Raw genomic sequence first — 2,495 nt, 5'->3', positions numbered from 1 at the left:
GCCAGCTAACTCATGATGCCACTCGGCTACTTCATGATGCCACCAGCCAGCTAACTCATGATGCCACTCGGCTACTTCATGATGCCACCAGCCAGCTAACTCATGATGCCACCAGCCAGCTAACTCATGATGCCACCAGCCAGCTAACTCATGATGCCACTTGGCTACTTCATAATGCCAGCCAGCTGACAGAATTTTCTATGGAGAGCTCTAAATTGTGATGAACCCCTTAGTGATGAACCCCTTAGTTGCGAACGCTATATTTTCATTAAAGGACATCAAGCGACAAATGGAAATGTTATAACAGTTATTGTGACTGAGATGTCCCTTTAAGCACAGCACAACTTGTGGACATGAAATGAAAATGTGCAACAGAGAACAGAAAGGTAAAATGCAGCTACAGGAGACACTAGACAAGAGCACTTAAACATAATAATAACAAAAATAGGTGAGGCCATGAATCAATTCCCAGGGTGCACTGCTCATGGCTCAGAACATGGTAAGTACATGTAAATGCTTTACTTATGTGTTTACACCCTTATCTGTTAGTAATAGGAATTAGATATCATTTCTTATAATCTGTATGAAGTAAAAGTCCTTCGTACCTAATCACCAATCGGCTGGGGATCCGGAACAGCTGTAGTGGACAGATGGAGAGAGAGAGAGAGAAACACATGGAGCATGTAAAGTGACTGAAACAAAAGATAGGAGGAAGACAGATGAAACGGCATAACAGATACGGAGACGAAATGCGGATTTCATTTCTATGGTTTCCATTTAAGGAATATTAAAGGGACAGAATGTCAAAACTGAAATGTGCATGGGTACAATTAATAGAATGTATATTGCAAAAATGCTTCTAGTAAGTGTTATAACTGGTTTTCTGCGGCATATGCACATATGCTGTGAGGGCTGGTGTATTCATTAGACCTGCTCAGAGAGTCAGCATTAGCTTATTTAAAGTAAATTCCATCTCCACATGCAAAATACTACACCACCACCAGCTTGCTAGGCTTGAATACTGGTGCACAGGACCTCAAAGCATATGCGCATATGCCACTAACAATAACTCTTACTAGAAGCATTTTTGCTAACGTAGTATAATGCAAAAAACATAATTTATGTAAGAACGTACCTGATAAATTAATTTTTCATATTGGCAAGAGTCCATGAGCTAGTGACGTATGGGACATACAATCCTACCAGGAGGGGCAAAGTTTCCCAAACCTCAAAATGCCTATAAATACACCCCTCACCACACCCACAATTTAGTTTAACGAATAGCCAAGTAGCGGGGTGATTAAATAAGGAGTAGAAAAGCATACAAAAAGAGGAACTGGAAAAATAATTGTGCTTTTATAGAAGAAATCATAACCACCATAAAAAGGGTGGGTCTCATGGACTCTTGCCAATATGAAAGAAATGAATTTATCAGGTAAGTTCTTACATAAATTATGTTTTCTTTCATGTAATTGGCAAGAGTCCATGAGCTAGTGACGTATGGGATAGTAATACCCAAGATGTGGAAGTCCACAGAAGAGTCACTAGAGAGGGAGGGATAAAATAACAGCAGCTATTTCCACTGAGAAATTAAATCCACACAATAGATAAGTTTTCCTTGAAAACACATAAATCAAAAGCAAAACAGCTGCCTGAAGAACTTTTTCTACCAAAGACTGCTTCACAAGACACAAAAACATCAAAATGGTAAACACAATAAAACTAAGCAAAGACCAAATTACTGATTTGCAAATTTTAACAACCTAAGCTTCGTTCTGAAAAAACCCAAGAAATGGCGACTGAACTTAGTAGAATGAGCTATAAAACTCTGAGGCGTAGCCTGCCTCGAAATAAGCCTTGAAAAAACAAAGTTTTAATCAGGATGCCAAAGAAATGTCAGAGGCTTCCTAACCTTTTCTGGAACCAGAAAAACAGCAGATAGACTATAAGTCTTCTGAATTCCTAGTAACCTCGATATAGAATTATAAAGCTCTTACCACATCCAAAGGATGTAAAGAACTCTCAAATAATTCTTTAGGATTAGGACACAAAGAAGGAACAACAATTTCTCTACTAATGTTGTTCAAATTCACAACCTTAGGAAAAAAAGTCCACAAAACAACTTATCTAGATTAAAAGATCAGATAAGAAGACACACTAGAGAGAGTTGATAAATCAGAAACTCTTCCAAGAAAGTAGATAATCTTCAAACCAAATAAGACTCCAAAAAGGAGAAATTAATAAATGAACAGGCTTGATACCAACCAAAGTCTGAACAAAACAGTGAATATCAGGAAGTTTAAACAATCTTTCTGGAAAACAGAAAGAACAGATTTGTCACTTCAAAATATTTGCAGACAAACTTATCCAAGCCATCCTGAAAAACTGTAAAATCCTAGGAATTCTAAAAGAATGCCAAGAGAATTTGGTTTTCCAAACCTGATAATACAAGTTACTTGAAACAGAATTATAAGCCTGCAACATAGCAATAAAAA

The 2,495-nt window shown here is 37.5% G+C and overlaps 1 long non-coding RNA gene across 1 annotated transcript in view; it reads right to left on the bottom strand.

The window, feature by feature from the left end:
• LOC128655823 (uncharacterized) overlaps positions 1-801 on the bottom strand; it is a 3,282-nt gene extending 2,481 nt beyond the window's left edge. The window contains exon 1 of the long non-coding RNA XR_008401923.1: positions 606-801. This is a non-coding gene — a long non-coding RNA (uncharacterized LOC128655823). The remainder of the gene's footprint in view (positions 1-605) is intronic.
• Positions 802-2,495: the final 1,694 nt, after the last annotated feature.

Source organism: Bombina bombina, chromosome 1, assembly GCF_027579735.1.
Source record: "Bombina bombina isolate aBomBom1 chromosome 1, aBomBom1.pri, whole genome shotgun sequence".
Lineage (NCBI taxonomy): Eukaryota > Metazoa > Chordata > Amphibia > Anura > Bombinatoridae > Bombina > Bombina bombina.
This window is presented reverse-complemented; position numbering and strand designations above follow the sequence as displayed.